Here is a 19,753-nt window from a genome sequence, read left to right as displayed (position 1 = left end):
CAACTAATATCGATGTTTGTCATATTTTGGTGTCGTTAAGAAAACATAAAGGGTTCAAACTGAGTTTTTGTTAAGTTGTTATAAGCATTAGAAACCTTTAAACTCGTTGTAAACAACCATTAGAACTTGGAGGGCTTGTTTTGAAAATATGCAATACATATACCACCAACACAAACCTAACCCTAACATAAACATCAAGCCTCATCCCTTTCTCTCTTGTCCTGGCCGCCGCCGCCGCCGTCTCTGGCGAGCACCGCCACCTCCGGCCACCACCTCCAACACACTCACACAACACACAGCCATCACCACCCTCCCTTGGCCGTTTTTCCGGCGAGCTCAAGCGGTTCGGTGACACCCCACCACCTCCGAACACCACCCCCACCGCAGCCATCACTCCAGCCCACCGCACCACCACCACTACAAACCCACAGCCACCCCTTTCTCCTTTTTTGCGTTTTTCCGGCGAACCCGGATTCCGGCGAGAAGCCACGACGGCACTACGGCCGCCGTGTTGCACCCCCTCCGTCTATCTCTCACCCTCGTCTTCTTTCTCTATCTCTCTTTCTCCCCTTCGGCTTCTCCGGCGACCGAGGAAACGGCCACCGGCGTTCCGGCCACTGTTTCCCTCTCTCCCTCTTTAGCTCGTCTCTCTCACTCTCTCTTTTCGGCTCTCTCTCTCTCTCTCAGCCGCCTCTCTCTCTTCGACAGTTTCGACTCGGGAACACGAAAAAGGTATATAAATTGGGTGTTAGTGTCATTAAACTTCTTATATCGATTATCAGATTTTAAATTCGTTAATAACCGGTTTTATATATATTTGGTTATATACGTTAGAACGAGTTTGGTTTTAAATTGTTATTTAAATTATGGAATTCGTTTGTTAACTTATTGTGTTTCGGGATTTGGATTTTTGGGTCGTCTCGTCAAGACCCGGGTTCGAGTCCCATGTTAAAACCGAGTTCGTGTTATCATTGTTACAAGTTGTATATTTAGTATAAAACCATAAAAATATATAAAACTCTTTAGTTTTAACGGTTATTATTATTATTATCATTAACCAAAACAATTATTTTTACCATTATTTTAATAATAAATGGAATATTATTATTATTATTATTATTATTATTATTAATGATGTTATTAATATTATTAAAAGTCATATTATTATTATCTATTAAAATCATACTTTACCATTAATTACTAGCAGATAATATAACTATATTTATTTTGTGAACTTATTTAGAAAATCGAACCAACATCGGATATAGTATCATTCAATATTATTTATTATTATTATTTTTATCAACAACATTTTAATTAATACTAAGATCTTTATTCTTTAACTATTATTATTAGTATTATACTATATAAGTATTATTAATAATAATTATTGATATTATTATTATCATCAATATCTTACATATCTATAAATTTATATAAACACACGTATATATATATATATATAACATATCTCTTTAAAATTATTATTATCATTACTAAAGAGGTATGTACCCGCCTCAACACCGAGCAAGGCGGGTCAACCCATAAGATATAGACAAGAAGCTTGAAATCAAGACATTATGAAGGCACAAAGCCAAAACCTACGCGCATGGCGCATATCACATATGCTCACGCATATCACATATGTTCATGCATCACATGCTCAGGCATCATATGCCCAGGCACCACACATGCTCAGGCATCATATGCCCAGGCACCACACATGCTCAGGCATCATATGCCCAGGCACCACACATGCTCAGGCATCATATGCCCAGGCACACATATGCTCGCGCATCACATATGCTCACGCATATCACATATGCGCGTGGCGCATCAGCGCGCGGCGCATATCACATCTGCGCATGAAACATCTGCGCGTGAGAATAAAGAGAAGACCTCGCGCATCATCAGGATTGGCGCATATCACACATGCACATAATCAACCTCGTCCTTATCCAAAGCAGGATTAGGGCAACCTTGATTGTGCACGTCAGACAACCTTCCAGAAGGTATCTTTTTAAGGAATAAGAATATGCTGATGTTGACAGCTGCCAAATGAAAGGTGGACAACTCAGCATAAACCATGTGCTACCACGTGATTGCAACCAATGAAAAAGCACCAGGTGTCCCCAAGGACACGTGGCGCCAAGCAATTGGAGGAGGCCAACAAAACCCTAATTGGGTCTGAGCCCAATCAGTGGAAACCCTAGCACTATAAATACAGCATCAACCCCACAAGGAAGGATCATCAAATATCACCTGACAACATACAATCACAGAGTATTCAGCTATTAAGCAATACACTCTAAATTCCTTACTCTCATATATTATTATCTTCTCCCACAAATACTTATTCTCACACCGGAGGGTTACCCCAAAGAGGACCCCTCTGTCCCTTTCTGAGGGGTAAGTTTACGGTGCTGTTCATTTTGTAGGTGGAAGAACCCGGATGCAAGAGAAACCATCGGTGAAATAGCATAATCACACCCGAGGAAAGTAGATCGTCTACCAGTGAGTCGACACCACGTTTCTTCATTGGCGCCATCCGTGGGACAACGGCAATCAGATCTCATCAGATCTATATATAAAAAAAATCACCATGGTTTCTGGCGTTCATTACGTTGATCAAGTTCTGGAGGATATTGAACGTAAGGATGTTAATGAGGGACAACAGTTTCTGAGGGTGCCGCGTGATTCTACGCGCACCACCAGTAACCGTCCCTTCATCACAACTCCTCACGGCCAGACTGAAACTCCTCCAGACGATCTCACGTTACAAAATCTTGCCGGCGCGAAACAAAAAGGACCAATGGGTCCAGAAGATGAAACAAATGATCCTAAAGAATGGCTCATAAACGAGCAGCGGCGTCTAATGGACAAGTACAATGAGATGGTCAAACAGAAAAAGCTAGCCGACTTAACACAAAGGCAAGCGCTTGATAAGCAAACTGTTCATGGAACAAAAAGGCCGCGCGCGCCGGAAGAAGGACATTCTGTTCACACTGCACACACTGAGTTCAGTGATGAGGAAGTGTACAGCATGAGGAAGACGCGAGATACTCACGCAGGAGGCTCACAGCTCCGCGCGCCTGTGAACATGGCGCCTGGAGCCAGAGCCGATCTGGATCTGCACATGCCGTACAGCCCACCAGTTAGAGGGTAAGTGGACGTAACCACACCGTATAGACCAGCCATCTTGGTGAAACATTCAAAGTTCACTGCGCGCATCGCGCAGGCTCCCATCCAGCACAAAACCAAGATGCCAAGTGGTTTGGGTAAATATGACGGCACAACAGATCCAGACGATTTCTTGCAAGGTTTTTACAACACGGGAAACCTAGAGAGCTGGACGATACCAACATGGTGTCACATGTTTGCTCGTTGTCTCACGGGCGCGGCGCGTGTCTGGTTCGAAAGCTTGCCGACTGGGCAAATTGATGGGTTCGAGGAACTATTGGAAAAGTTCCAAGCCCACTTCGTACAGCAGCGCAGACACACGCGCGACCCTGATGACATCATGCACTGCGTGCGCAGGAATGATGAAACGATTGAAGACTACATCACTCGTTTCAATCAGGAGTCTCTGGCAATCGGAGGTATAACTGAGCAACTCCTGCGCGTGGCCTTTATACAAGGCGCGCGCAGTGATCAACTCCGCCGAGCTCTCGTAAGCAGAGATGGCATGCCCACCACGTGGGCCAAGTTAATGGAAGCATCGCGAGTTTTCGCGAGGAATGAAAAACAAATTGCCCAAGATAGGGTAAGAGAAAGAGCGCATCAAGCTGAGTCACCGCGCAGCAAAGAAAAGAGGGGCAAACAGAACTCTGTATGGTCCAGGTTGCAACCAACCAGTTTTTCTTCAGCAGAAAAGCAGGCGCAACCAAGCTCACCCCAGCCTCAAAAAGATGTTCGTAATCGCGGGGAGGGTGACAGGAGGGAGGGCGGCAGAGATCCTAACAGACCTCTGCCAAGAATATGGACTCCCCTCACTAAAACGCCTTCATAGGTGTTAAGCACTGAGAATGTCCAATTCAAAAGCCCCAAGCCACTACACTACAAGGGACCATCAGACAGTGGCAAGTACTGTGAATTTCACAAGTCCACAGGGCACAACACTGATGCATGCCACCACTTGAAGGATTCAATTGAAAAGGACGTGAAATCAGGCAAGCTGGCTCACCTGGTGAAAAACTCAAGACCAGAAAATGAGCAATCAGGAGCCTCTGCCAGCAAAAAGTACAAAAGAATCTGTGTAGCCGAGGGACGAAGGCAAGGGCAAATATCAAGAAAGAGAAGCGCGCAAATCCAAGGAGATTGGCGCGAGCAACAAGTCATCTTCCCGAGAATCAGGGGAGGCCCTTCCATCAGCAGTCCTCTTGTCATCACTACACACATTGCTCATTACGAAGTGTCAAAAGTCCTGGTTGACACTGGCAGCGAGTCAGACATCATGTATGAGCAATGTTTCAGGAAACTGGATCCGGCAGACCAAGCAAGGCTTGAAATTGTGAATGCACCAATCTCTGGTGTTTCAAATGAAATCATTCATCCCCTAGGTCAAATACAATTTGAGCTAACTATGGGGGATGACAAACACAAGCGAGCCGAAGTTGTCAACTTCTTGGTCCTGCCCACCACTTCTTGCCACAATATGATCTTGGGTAGGGGAACGATTGCCCAATTCAATGCCATACCGTCGCCAGCGCACGGCGCGTTGGGGTTCCCAACACCAACAGGTGTAACTTTTGTATACCGAGATCATTTTTGCGCAGTGACAAGTACTCCGCGGGAGGGGAGAATGAAACTTCCAATGGCAGACAACGCGCCAGAGGAATGGATTCTCAACCCAAAATTCCCGGAGCAGAAAATCACAATTGGCGCAACGATATCAGACGACACGAGGTTGAGAATGAAAAGGTTGCTCACAGCATATATGTCGGTCTTCGCGTGGCAACACTCTGATATGACGGGGGTTCCGCGAGACCTGGCGCAACATTCTCTCAACACCTTCAAGTCTGTAGAGCCAATTGCTCAAAAGAAGAGAGTCATGGGGGATGAGAAAGCGAGGGCCATGAATGAGCAGGTTGAGGATTTACTGCTCGCAAACATCATCCGCCCGATACGATACCAGACGTGGGTAGCCAATCCTGTGATGGTAAAGAAAAGTAACGGGTCGTGGAGGATGTGCATTGACTTCAAGGACCTCAACAAAGCGTGCCCAAAAGATTGTTACCCCCTCCCAAACATCGATGCAAAGGTGGACTCCGTGGCGCCATTCAAACTCAAATGTTTCCTGGATGCCTACAAGGGCTATCACCAGATTCAAATGGCACCACAAGATGAGGACAAGACCGCATTTAGAACCGACAAGGGTGTTTTTTGCTACACAAAAATGCCCTTTGGTTTGAAGAATGCGGGCGCCACCTACCAAAGACTTATGGATGCCGTTTTCAGCGAGCAAATCGGAAGAAACCTAGAAGTCTATGTGGATGATTTGGTGATCAAGAGTAGGGAGGAAAAGCAAATGCTCAAAGACATCGAAGAAACCCTTGGGCGCCTAAAGGAAGTTAACATGAAGCTCAATCCGAGCAAATGTACTTTCGGCGTACTAGAGGGAAAATTTCTAGGTGTAATGGTCACCAAGGATGGTTTCAAGGTGAACCCTGAGAAGGTGGAGGCCATCCTTGACATGCCCTCGCCATCCACCATGAAAGAAGTCCAGAAGCTGAATGGTAGATTGGTTTCAATCAACAGGTTCCTAGCGAACCATGCAAGCAAATCTACCCCATTTGTCAATACATTGAGAAACTGCTTAAAGAAAAGCCTGTTCAAATGGACTCCTGAGGCCGAACAAGCTTTCAGGGAGATAAAAGAATGTTTGATAAATTTGCCCGCGCTCACAGCTCCACTTCCTGGTGAAACTTTGACATTATACCTATCAGCAGGAGAGCGCGCCATCGGCGCAGTATTATTGGTGGATCGCAAGGGAATCCAAACGCCAATATACTATGTGAGTCGGGTGCTGACAGATCCTGAGACGCGCTACTCCATCATGGAAAAGTTAGTTTTATCACTAACACACGCGTCGCGCAAGCTTCATAGATATTTCAATGGTCATCCCATTGAAGTTCTGACTGGTTACAACATCCAGCAAGTTTTGCGGCGCCCCGCGCTCTCAGGAAGGCTGACAAAGTGGGCGCTGGAATTAGGCGAGCACACGATCGCCTATAAGCCCCGTCCAGCAATAAAGGGACAAGTCTTGGCTGATTTCATAGCCGAGGTCCCCGAAGGAAGAGTTGAAGAGGCTCAGCGCGAGGTAGACCCTCCGCGAGCCAATGATGAAGAAAATGTTTGGAGATTGTTCACTGACGGAGCTTCAAACAACGAAGGGTCCGGCGCAGGTGAAACACCCCGACCAAAGGCGGATTATACATCGGGGCGCCACATATTGTTTCATTACTCGTGACACTATTGGGTGTCAATATTTAATAAATACGTTCATTCGCGCACGCGCAAAGTAGACATAAGATAACATAAATCATCATAAATCAATATATTATAAATCATAATAATAAAACAGCAATAACTTGTCTTGATACATTTTAATCTAGGTCCAAAATAAAAAAAAAACTTCCTAGGTGTCCACAAGCTCCAAAACAGCTACTGCAAACCTGAACATGTGTTAAAATAAACGTCAAACACTTGCGTGTTGGTGAGAAATCAAGTTTAATACAATACATAGATAACAATAAAATCTGCGCGCAACATGTGTATGTCTGGTTTTCAACAAGGGTGTAATCTGATCGGGACCAACTCTAAGATTCATAAGACTGCCAGTGCTCACAATTGAGCTCACAAACAAGACTAACTGTGCATGTGTAAACAAAAGAGAAAATCATAAACGATAGTTCTCCCGTGTTCATCTAATGGTACCATGAAAACTGCGGAATAGACCGACAAGACGGTTAATGATCCACACATACAAATAAACAGCCAAGTCTACGTCCTCAACACATGGGATACTGCGCGACTAAAGTTCATAAACAAGTTTAAGACTCTAAGTTTGTATGAACACATGAACATCCCAAAACATTAAAAGCAAAAAGGGATTAGGTACGAGATTACTCACATGATAAACGATGCGGTGTAAGATAAAGCAAGAACCAACTTTAAACAAGCACAAGTTAACCTATAAATAAGATTATTGTTTTAATGATTTGTTTCAAGTCTTGATTATAAGTTAGCATAATTAATAAGTAAATTATTATATATAATATATATTACCGGAAAAGCAGGGCAGAACAGGGAGGAAGACGGAGGCAGAGAGGAAGACGGCAGAGAGAGCAAGGAGCAAGAGAACAGGAGAGATTAAGTGTTTGTGTGTGATGTGTTATGAAAATATTATTATTATTTATAGGAAAACCCTAGGAGACATAATCCCTAGAAAAGGGGAAAAGATCTTAAAAAGCAAAAGATTCCAAAAGCAAAAGATATGGAAAGATATGGCAGCTGCAGAGGCAAGATAAAGCTGTCAGGGAACAGTAAAAAAAGCATGGGCGGGTAGATAAAGGTATAGGTCAAGCATGGCAAAAGCAGATCTCAAAAGATTATGTCAGTCACTTTATCTGTCAACCAATGGGGTTGGTGCGCATGCTGCGCCGAAAGTAACTTTTCAGACATAAAGCAGATTAGGTCAACAGCTCAAAAGATAAGACAACTCAAAAGCAACGGCTAGCTTAAACAGAAGAAAACTCAAAGGGTTTGACGCGAGAAGGCTGACACAGAAGGTCAAGAGAGCGCGAGCGCGAAGGCAGACAGAACTAACCTTAACGCGTCGCGGAAAGAACTACCATTTCTAAGCGCGCCGCGGGAAGAGTCACATTTCTTAGCGCGCCGCGGGAGGAACTAAAATTCCTAGCGCGCCGCGGGAAGAACTATAATTCTTCGCGCGTCGAGGGATGAACTACGATTCTTAGCGCGCTGCGAGAAGAACTACAAATCCTTAGCGCGTCGCGGGAAGAACTACCGTTCTTAGCGCGCTGCGAGAAGAATTACAATTCTTAGCGCGCTGTGAGAAGAGTTCGTCTCGCGTATCGCTGAAACAGGTGGTCTTCACGCAGGATTCCTTGTAAGGGGTCTGGCGCGTAGAGCTGCGCAGACAACCTTAGGCGGGAAGGAACAAAGGACAAGCAAAGAGTTTAGAAGAAAAAGAGGGAAACAAGGCGTAAGGGCGGGACGGCGACAAGAGGGAAAAGAAGGCGGAAAGAGAGAAGGAGAGGGACGGGACGGCGGAAAGAAAGAGAGAGAAAGAGGCGGGAAGGAAAAGTATATTATTATTATTAAAAGTAAAATATAAGTATAAATAAATATTAAATCTTAAAAGAAAGAGTTCGGGTCAGAGAAACGGGTACCTGGGTCGGGTCGGATCGGGGCAGATGTCACAGTCTCCCCTACTTTAAGAAATTTCGTCCCGAAATTTATCTCGAAGTAGGTTGCGCAGAGAACAGGTGCGGGTACTTGATCTTCATTTGATCTTCCCTTTCCCATGTAAACTCGGCTCCGCGCTTGGACTCCCAACGAACTTTCACGATAGGGATACGACTGCGCTTGGTTTGCTTTACCTCGCGATCCATAATCTCAACAGGCTTCTCAACGAAATGCATAGTTTCATCAACTTGAACTTCATCAAGTGGAACGTGAAGGTTCTCGTCGGCTAAACACTTCTTGAGATTGGATACATGGAACGTTGGATGCACATTACTGAGCGCGGGCGGCAGGTCAAGTCTGTAGGCAACTTTTCCCACACGCGCGAGAATCTTGAATGGACCAACATAACGAGGAGCAAGCTTACCTTTCTTCCCAAAGCGGACAACACCCTTCCAGGGCGACACTTTGAGGAGAACAAGATCACTAACTTGAAATTCGAGAGGCTTTCGCCTACGATCTGCGTAACTCTTCTGTCGGCTTCTGGCAGTCAGCAGATGATCACGGATCTTGGCGATTTTATCGGTTGTCTCTTGAACAAGTTCGGGTCCTGTGATTTGAGTTTCACCCACTTCGCTCCAACAAATCGGGGAGCGGCACTTACGACCGTAAAGTGCTTCAAATGGGGCCATACCAAATACTGGAATGATAGCTGTTATTATAAGAGAACTCAATCAAAGGCAGGTGCGAATCCCAATTACCTCCAAAATCAAGAACACAAGATCGGAGCATATCCTCAAGAGTTTGAATAGTTCGCTCAGACTGACCGTCAGTCTTGGGATGATATGCCGTACTCATGTCCAAGCGAGTTCCTAGCGCAGATTGGAGAGATTTCCAAAAACGAGATATAAAACGGCCATCGCGATCGGATATGATGCTCAAAGGAGTACCATGGCGGCAGACAATTTCCTTGACATAAAGCTGCGCGAGCTGCTCAACACGGTAGTTTTCACGAATGGGCAGAAAGTGAGCAGACTTAGTCAAACGATCCACTATTACCCAAATGCTATCATGTTTGCTTGCTGTCAAAGGTAACTTGGTAATAAAGTCCATCGCTATACTTTCCCATTTCCACGTAGGAATTTCTGGTTGTTCGAGCAAACCAGATGGGCGTTGGTGTTCAGCTTTCACTTTAGAACAAGTCAGACATTTAGCTACGAACACAGCAATATCCTTTTTCATACCGGGCCACCAATAAGTAATGCGCAAATCCTTGTACATCTTATCGGTGCCAGGATGAATAGAATACCGAGATTTGTGTGCTTCACTCAGGATATCAGCGCGAAGATTCTCATCAAAGGGAATCCAGATGCGATTAAGATAGCAGAGAATTCCACTCAGATTAGGGACAAAGAGTGCTTCCGCGCCACACGCTAACTCGGCGCGAAGATTACTATTACTGATGGATGCGCGCTGCGCGTCACGAATACGCGATTCAAGGTTGCTTTGAATCGGCGCGAAGTGAAGCTGGGTGCGCGGCAAGATACAGTTAAGCTGGCAGGGTTTTCGGCTGAGCGCATCGGCTACCACATTAGCCTTACCAGGATGATACCGGATCTCACAATCGTAATCGCTGATGAGTTCGTTCCATCGGCGTTGTCTCATGTTAAGTTCCTTCTGATCAAAGATATGCTGAAGGCTTTTATGGTCAGTGTAGAGGATACACTTAGTACCATAAAGGTAGTGTCTCCAGATCTTCAAGGCAAAAACAACTGCACCAAGTTCGAGGTCGTGAGTTGTATAATTCTTTTCATGAACCTTAAGTTGCCTTGATGCGTAAGCGATAACCTTGCCTCGTTGCATAAGAACACAACCGAGACCTTGGTTGGATGCATCGCAATACACGACAAAATCATCATTACCCTCAGGTAGCGCAAGAACAGGAGCTTCACACAACAAACGCTTGAGCGTTAGAAAGGCTTCTTCTTGCTTCGAGCCCCAAATATACGGTTTACCTTTGTGCGTCAGAGCTGTTAAAGGCAAAGCGATCTTCGAGAAGTTCGAAATGAAGCGCCGGTAATAACCAGCTAAGCCCAGAAAGGAACGGATCTCGGTAGGAGTAGATGGCGTGATCCAGTTCTTGATTGCTTCAATCTTGGATGGGTCGACATGAATACCCATCTTGTTTACAACATGGCCAAGAAACTGTACTTCATCAGACCAAAATTCACACTTGGAGAGCTTGGCAAAGAGCTGCTCGGCTCTAAGCTTTTGCAATACCAATCGGAGATGTTGCTCATGCTCGGCCTTGGTCTTAGAATACACCAGAACATCATCGATAAACACGATCACGAATTTATCCAAGAAAGGCCTACACACCCGATTCATTAGATCCATGAAAACGGCGGGTGCGTTGGTTAGACCGAAGGACATGACCAAGAATTCAAAATGGCCATAACGAGTTCGAAAAGCAGTCTTCGGAACATCTTCATCGCGGATGCGCAACTGGTGATAACCAGAACGGAGATCGATCTTCGAGAAACAGGAGGCACCTTGGAGTTGATCAAAGAGGTCGTCAATACGCGGTAAGGGATACCGGTTCTTAATGGTGAGTTTGTTCAACTCGCGGTAATCAATACACATGCGAAACGATCCATCTTTCTTTTTAACGAACAACACCGGAGCACCCCAGGGCGAAGAGCTAGGGCGAATGAATCCTTTAGCAGTCAACTCTTGAAGTTGGCTTGCCAATTCTTGCATCTCAGCGGGTGCAAGACGGTAAGGAGATTTAGCTACGGGGGAAGCACCAGGGACAAGATCAACACGAAACTCGACTTCACGAGCGGGAGGGATACCAGGAAGATCATCAGGAAAAACTTCAGGGAAATCACGCACAACAGGGATATCGCGAAGCTTCTCTTCTTCAGCAGGTTTAACCACATGAGCTAAGAATGCAATACACCTTTTCCGCATGAGTCTTTGGGCTTCGGCGCAAGACATAAGTTTAAGACCGCGGGAGGGTTTTTCGCCGTAGATATGAAGATCACCATTTTCTCGAGGAATGCGAATCAACTTCTTGGCGCAAATAACTTCGGCGCGATTATTCGAGAGCCAGTCCATACCAATGATAACATCAAAGCTTCCAAGAGGCATAGGGATGAGGTCGATTAGAAAATCGTTTTCGTTAAGATTAAGCGTGCAATCTTTAATCACTGAGTTTATTAAAACAGTTTCACCATTAGCCAATTCAACTGAAAAATCTTCTTTTAAATCGTTGCGCGGTCGCGCAAGCTTCTGCTCGAAGGCGCGAGAGATAAAACTTCGATCGGCGCCAGTATCAAAAAGTACAGAAGCATAAAATCCGTTAAGCAAAAATGTACCATTAACTACGTCATTAATCGCTTGCGCTTGGTGCGCGGTTATGTTAAAAGCTCGTCCACGCGTCACTTGGTTTGAAATCTGGTTCACCGGATTCGCTTGCGTAATCTGAACTTGTAGCCTTGGGCACGCGTTCCGGAAATGACTGGGATCACCGCAGTTAAAGCACGATCTGGGTCGTGGGTTTTGGTAGGTTGGTTGTGGGTTCTGCGGGTAGACTGGTGGTGTTTGCGCAATTGGGTTGGCGGGAAGGACTCTACAGTTCTCAGCAGTGTAACCAGTACGGCCACATCGGGTACAAAGTCGACACGGGGTTTGGGTTGGGTGGTGAAATCTACAGGTTGGGCAAAAGGGATGGTTTCCTGTGTAAGGTTTCTTAGTTGGCGGGGCAGGGAGTGCTGGATTGGTTAAGGCATAGTTGTGGACTACAGGAGGTGTTGGGTAGGCTGACAGAGGGTTAGGCGCGTAAACTGGGGGTTGGTAGATGGGTTGCTGGACAATGGGCGGGTTGGTAAGCGCATAGGCCTTGCGCCTGCGCTTGAGGTTGTTACGGTTTGAGGGTTCTGGTTTGGTTTCTGTTGGTTCAGGGGCAGTCTTGGTGAGTTTGGTCTTCTCAGTTCCCCGCAGGAACAGGGTTCCTGCTCTGACATGGTTGTCGCTGAGCACAGCGGCCAACTCGATGGCGTCAGAGAGGGTAACTGGGTTTCTGGCCCATACAGAATCTTGAATTTCCATGGGGAGACCCCCAAGGAATTTCTCGATTGCTCGGCGTGAAGGGGTAACAAGGTGAGGGACCAGTAAGCTTAGCTCGTGGAAGCGCGTCGCGTACTCGCGCGCTTCGCCACTGTATTGCTTCAAGTTCCAAAATTCTTCCTCCAGGCGCTTAACTTCGTTGGGAGGGCAGAATTCTCGCGTAAGAATTTCCTTGAATTCCTCCCATGTCATGCTAGAAGCAGCCTCTGCGCCACGCGCATGAGCTACTCCATTCCACCATGTAAGCGCTCTGGATTCCAGGACACTGGAAGCATATAGGGTTCGTCTGTCTGAGGGGCATTGAGTGTGGAGGAAAGTGTTTTCTATCTTCTCGAGCCATTGGAGCATCACGGTGGCTCCTCCAAGACCTGTGAACTTTGGAGGGTTACCCGCGTTAAAGGATTTAATGTTGTAACCAGAGGTGTTGGTATTGTTTTGGCTCAAGGCTTGGGCTATCGCGGCGGCCATTTCCTGGGAACGTTGCTGTCTACGCATGCGCGAGGCTTCTCTTCTCTGAAATCGGCGAGATAGCGGAGGCATTCTATAAAAGTTTTAATTTTAGTTAACATCTTGGTTTTTATCGCAAAGTTTTAATCTTATAAAGCTTGGTTTCACGGAGTTAGATGCTATCAAAAGTTAAAGTAAAATAAATGACCCTAATTGCAGACTTAATAAAGGTAACAAATTCGAATCAGAAATCGACAATTCATGTATCACCATGACTTTCCGAATTCCCAATTTAAAATATACGAGTAAACGAGTATTGGAGGTTGACGATTCATGTATCACCATGACTTTCCAATCTTCAATATAAAATATACAAGAAAATGAGTATTGGAGGTTGACAATTCATGTATCACCATGACTTTTCAAGTCTCCAACCTCAGAACATAATCGTAAATGGAAATTGAAAATCAACTATTCATGTATCACCATGACTTTTCGGATTTTCAAATCCAACAAACGAATATGTAAGTAAAATCAATAAAAATCGAAATTCAACAAAAATCGAAATATCGCGAAATAAAACATAAAATCATATACTGCGCAAGCGCGAGCATATTCACAAATAACGAGTAATTAACAATAAGCGCGCAAACATGAGATTTCTCTCATGCGCGAGAAGGGACTCTTAGGTATTCTAGGCCGTTACGTCTAACCACCTATCCTAAAGTCAACGAGCTCTGATACTAATCTGAAACACCCCGACCAAAGGCGGATTATACATCGGGGCGCCACATATTGTTTCATTACTCGTGACACTATTGGGTGTCAATATTTAATAAATACGTTCATTCGCGCACGCGCAAAGTAGACATAAGATAACATAAATCATCATAAATCAATATATTATAAATCATAATAATAAAACAGCAATAACTTGTCTTGATACATTTTAATCTAGGTCCAAAATAAAAAAAAAACTTCCTAGGTGTCCACAAGCTCCAAAACAGCTACTGCAAACCTGAACATGTGTTAAAATAAACGTCAAACACTTGCGTGTTGGTGAGAAATCAAGTTTAATACAATACATAGATAACAATAAAATCTGCGCGCAACATGTGTATGTCTGGTTTTCAACAAGGGTGTAATCTGATCGGGACCAACTCTAAGATTCATAAGACTGCCAGTGCTCACAATTGAGCTCACAAACAAGACTAACTGTGCATGTGTAAACAAAAGGAAAATCATAAACGATAGTTCTCCCGTGTTCATCTAATGGTACCATGAAAACTGCGGAATAGACCGACAAGACGGTTAATGATCCACACATACAAATAAACAGCCAAGTCTACGTCCTCAACACATGGGATACTGCGCGACTAAAGTTCATAAACAAGTTTAAGACTCTAAGTTTGTATGAACACATGAACATCCCAAAACATTAAAAGCAAAAAGGGATTAGGTACGAGATTACTCACATGATAAACGATGCGGTGTAAGATAAAGCAAGAACCAACTTTAAACAAGCACAAGTTAACCTATAAATAAGATTATTGTTTTAATGATTTGTTTCAAGTCTTGATTATAAGTTAGCATAATTAATAAGTAAATTATTATATATAATATATATTACCGGAAAAGCAGGGCAGAACAGGGAGGAAGACGGAGGCAGGGAGGAAGACGGCAGAGAGAGCAAGGAGCAAGAGAACAGGAGAGATTAAGTGTTTGTGTGTGATGTGTTATGAAAATATTATTATTATTTATAGGAAAACCCTAGGAGACATAATCCCTAGAAAAGGGGAAAAGATCTTAAAAAGCAAAAGATTCCAAAAGCAAAAGATATGGAAAGATATGGCAGCTGCAGAGGCAAGATAAAGCTGTCAGGGAACAGTAAAAAAAGCATGGGCGGGTAGATAAAGGTACAGGTCAAGCATGGCAAAAGCAGATCTCAAAAGATTATGTCAGTCACTTTATCTGTCAACCAATGGGGTTGGTGCGCATGCTGCGCCGAAAGTAACTTTTCAGACATAAAGCAGATTAGGTCAACAGCTCAAAAGATAAGACAACTCAAAAGCAACGGCTAGCTTAAACAGAAGAAAACTCAAAGGGTTTGACGCGAGAAGGCTGACACAGAAGGTCAAGAGAGCGCGAGCGCGAAGGCAGACAGAACTAACCTTAACGCGTCGCGGAAAGAACTACCATTTCTAAGCGCGCCGCGGGAAGAGTCACATTTCTTAGCGCGCCGCGGGAGGAACTAAAATTCCTAGCGCGCCGCGGGAAGAACTATAATTCTTCGCGCGTCGAGGGATGAACTACGATTCTTAGCGCGCTGCGAGAAGAACTACAAATCCTTAGCGCGTCGCGGGAAGAACTACCGTTCTTAGCGCGCTGCGAGAAGAATTACAATTCTTAGCGCGCTGTGAGAAGAGTTCGTCTCGCGTATCGCTGAAACAGGTGGTCTTCACGCAGGATTCCTTGTAAGGGGTCTGGCGCGTAGAGCTGCGCAGACAACCTTAGGCGGGAAGGAACAAAGGACAAGCAAAGAGTTTAGAAGAAAAAGAGGGAAACAAGGCGTAAGGGCGGGACGGCGACAAGAGGGAAAAGAAGGCGGAAAGAGAGAAGGAGAGGGACGGGACGGCGGAAAGAAAGAGAGAGAAAGAGGCGGGAAGGAAAAGTATATTATTATTATTAAAAGTAAAATATAAGTATAAATAAATATTAAATCATAAAAGAAAGAGTTCGGGTCAGAGAAACGGGTACCTGGGTCAGGTCGGATCGGGGCAGATGTCACAGTAGGCCTAAAACTGGTGGATCCAGAGAATCATGAATATACTTACGCCATCAGGTTGGACTTCAAAAGCACCAACAATGAGGCTGAGTATGAAGCCCTGCTGGCTGGCCTGCGCATCGCGCAAAAATTCGGAGTTAAAAAGCTAGAGGCCCATGTTGATTCATACTTGGTAGCAGCACAGGTCAATGGCCTTTATGATGCCAAGGAGAACACCATGCCTCTATATCTAGAGCAGGCGAAAAAGCTCATCGAGCAATTTGACTGCTTCAGAATCATTCATATTCCGCGCAGTGAAAACAAATCTGCAGACGCGCTGAGTAAGATGGCATCAACCAGTTTTGATCACTTTGGCAAAGATGTCAGGGTAGAAGTAATGAGCAACCCGTCAGTGGTAGCGAAGTCTGTCCTGGTAACTCATACAACCCCTTCATCATGGATAACTCCAATAATGGAATTCTTGAAGGAGGGAAAGGTACCAGATGATCGCGCACAAGCGAGGAAGATAAGACACAAGGCGCAGAACTATGAACTGCTTGATGGTACATTATATCGACGCCCTTATCTTGGGCCGCTCATGAAATGCCTAGATGCTGAGGAAGCAAGCTACGTGATCAGAGAGATACATGAAGGAATCTGTGGAATACATGCTGGCCCGCGCATGGTGGTTGCCAAGGCAATGAGCGCAGGTTACTATTGGCCTGGCATGTACTTGGACGCTCTAAAAGAGATCCAAAAATGCAAAGCATGTCAGAGCTATGCGCCAAACACCATGCGGCCAAAGAACAACTTGATTCCGGTGACCTCCGCATGGCCTTTCCACAAATGGGCAATCGATATTGTGGGTCCCCTACCGCAAGCGCCTGGGCGAGTAAAATTTTTGGTAGTGGCAGTAGACTATTTTACAAAATGGGTCGAAGCCAAGCCACTAGTAAAAATCACAGCCGAAGCGATGAAGCAGTTTATCTGGAGCCACATCATATGCCGTTTTGGCTTGCCCAGGGAAATTGTGAGCGATAATGGCAAGCAATTCACTGACAAGAAGATATCCAGCTGGCTCAAGGAATTGCGCATCAACCAAATTTTCACTTCAGTTTATCACCCTCAGGGGAATGGACAAGTGGAACGCGCTAACCAAAGCTTGCTGAATGGACTGAAGAAAAGGTTAGAGGGAGAATCCAATTCTTGGGTTGAAGAGCTACCTAATGTCCTGTGGGCACACAGGACATTAAGCAAAACCAGCAATGGCGAATCACCGTTCAGCCTAACCTATGGAACAGAGGCAATGATTCCAGCAGAAATTGGGTGCCCATCTCATAGAGTGCTCATGATGAGCAAGATTGATAACGAGCGCGAAAGAAGGTTGGATCTCAACTTACTTGAAGGGCGCAGAGAGGCGGCTATCATCAGTGAGGCCAAATACAAGAAAAAACTGGAAAAATATTACAACCAGCGTGTGAAAGAATGCCACTTTAAGAAAAATGATTTTGTCCTTCGCAACAATGAAGCTAGCCGCGCGATACCCCCGGGAAAAATGTCCCCCAATTGAGAGGGACCTTATCAAATCTCAGAAGAATTGGGGAAAGGCGCATATGCTTTAAAAGATTTGAATGGAAAGAAGATCCCGCGCGCATGGAACGCGGCACAGCTTAGAAAATGTTTCATGTAAAAATGTCAAGTTTGTAATCAAGGCTTTTTAAGCCATTATGAATAATGATACGCGCTATCTTCTCTTAATGTGGATTCTATTACCTTTTTGCATACATGTTTCACACTTCCCTTTATTAGTTTTGAGCAATATGACAACATTGTATTGACATCAAAACGAATTAAAAACGAAGTAAAACATACATGCGCGAGCTTCAAGCTCAAACGCGTTAACGAGTCTTAACTCTAAAACGTCAGGGCCTTAGCCCAATTCTATTACCTTTTGCATACATGTTTCACACTTCCCTTTATTAATTTTGAGCAATATGACAACACTATATTGACATCAAAACAAAATAAAACGAAGTAAAACATACATGCGCAAACGCGTTAAAGAGTCTTAACTCTAAAACGTCAGGGCCTTAGCCCAATAATGTGAGCCTTAGCTCAAACAACTCACAACATCCATCCTACATGCTGCGCAGCCTGACCATAAAATACCTAAACACAACTAAGGCAAGAGCAAACGCCAAAACATAGTTGTTAAGGTCTCAGGTCAAGGTCGCGTATAAAATTGTAATGGATATCTGAGTAACACATTGACGCGTAAGGCTAAAAAAAAAAAATCATAATTCCATAAACGCGCGATAACATCGCGCAAGAGAGGAATAATGAAAGCGCCAAGACACGTGTCAACATAATCAAGATATGGCAGAATCACTTACAATATGACAAGGGTTAAGTATAATAAATTCCTTACAACCTTGTTCTTATTCCAACGCGCAAGCATATCTTATATTCAACAAGCAAACATTAGATATAAAGAGATGAATGGGAATGCGCAAGATGCGAAGAAGGGAAAAACAGAATTTCATTCAAAAGCATTGAAATTTACAAGTTTACAAGATGAGATACAAACTACAAATAAAAAAAAAAAAAAAACATGAAGGGCTTCTCAAGTCTCCACGTTGACATCAGCCTCTTCATCATCCTCATCATCGCCCTCGGCATCTGGCGCAGCCTGCTCCTCGTCGTCTCCAAACTGACCATAGTCAAGTTCTTCATCTTGAATGGAGTCTTCTATCATGACAGTGTCAGGAGCGGATCCTTTGGCCACGCCAGAGCCGCTAGCAACGCCAGCATCCGCCGCGCCATCATCGCCGCTGCCAGCCCCTTCGCACTCGTCAAGTAATTTCTTTAGCGCGACGAGATCAGGCTGGTCAGCAAGCGCGGATATCTGCAAATCATAAGGAAAAATATGAGTACAAAAAGACTTAGAAAATAAGTCAAGGTAATCTCATTAAGGTTAAAATACCTGCGCAAGGATGGGAATGGGAGTATTCATATACTTCTCCCCCATCGCGGCCATGTCCGCGCAGGCAACGGAGCTCTGATAAGGGTACTCGGACAGCATGCCATATTCATAACCATCCGTAAACCCTTCAGCTCACCCCACCAAGCGCGCGGCAGCGTTGCAGTCCATCACAAGGGCCTGAAACTCGTCTGAGTATTTCATCGCGAAAGTGCAACGAGTCATGCCCTGTGAGACTAGCCAGTGGCGATCCTGCGCGAGGCCAGCAACAGACGTCTCGAGGGCAGGAACCTGAGAGTTTAATAACTCAACAGTTTCCTTAGTCTTTTTTAGCTCCTCTTTGTCGGACGCTGCTGCCGCCAAGATTTCTTCTTTTTCCGCCCGCGCAGCATCAAGTGCTTCCTGGCTAGACGCTGCCGTCGCCAGGGCTTCATCTTTATCGGCCTGCGCGGCCGCCAGCTCCCTCTTCAGGCGCGCAACCTCACTCTCCAGTGATGACTTTTCAGTGATAGACTAGACAAGAGCTTGGTCACGCGCCTCCGCCTCCAGCTCCAAGTCGCGCGCTCTGCGCGCGTACTTGGACGCGTCCGCCTCCGCCGCCTGCAGCTTCTCCCGCGCCGCCTGGAGCTCATGCCCGCGCTTCACGAAGGCGCTGTTGGCACTGGCTCGGTTCTCACTGAGCTCTGCTTGGAGCTTCTCAGCTCTTTCGCGAGCATCAGAAAGATGCCAAGCAGACACCTTAGCCTCTTGCTTGGCTTCCGCAAGAGCATCACGTACTTTAACGTAATCAGAGCGAAGCTCTTGGGAGGCAGCAATGAAGGCCGACCCAGCAAACATATGATCATTGAGCAGGTCGTCGCGAGCGCGGTCCTCCTGGAACCTCCTTTCAGATGGAGGCACAGCATGAGCCCAGAATTCCGCACACACCCCCATGGACTGAAATGTGCTATCTTCAGTAATATTCCATCTCGGGCGGTAAGTGTGATCGGCTTCCTGCAAAAACA

Source organism: Bidens hawaiensis, unplaced genomic scaffold (genome assembly GCF_021521415.1).
Source record: "Bidens hawaiensis isolate Kalapana, Puna unplaced genomic scaffold, B.hawaiensis_p1.1 tig00058877_1, whole genome shotgun sequence".
Taxonomy (NCBI): domain Eukaryota; kingdom Viridiplantae; phylum Streptophyta; class Magnoliopsida; order Asterales; family Asteraceae; genus Bidens; species Bidens hawaiensis.
This window is presented reverse-complemented; position numbering follows the sequence as displayed.